This window comes from Sebastes umbrosus, chromosome 20 (assembly GCF_015220745.1).
Source record: "Sebastes umbrosus isolate fSebUmb1 chromosome 20, fSebUmb1.pri, whole genome shotgun sequence".
Classification (NCBI taxonomy): Eukaryota; Metazoa; Chordata; class Actinopteri; order Perciformes; family Sebastidae; genus Sebastes; species Sebastes umbrosus.
Window position 1 is genome coordinate 25,852,234 of NC_051288.1, and position 203 is coordinate 25,852,436.

The following is a 203-nucleotide window of genomic DNA, read 5'->3' on the forward strand; positions in this document are numbered from 1 at the left end:
TCCCTTAAACCTGCATTCTTTCTAACAGCCAGCAGGGGGCGACTCCTCTGGTTGTATAGAAGTCTATGAGAAAATGAGCCTACTTCTCTCTTGATTTATTACCTCAGTAAATATTGTAAACATGAGTTTATGGTCTCAATCACTAGTTTCAAGTCTTCTTCAATACAGCAAGATGTTCATTTAGTAAATTATGGTCCCATTTA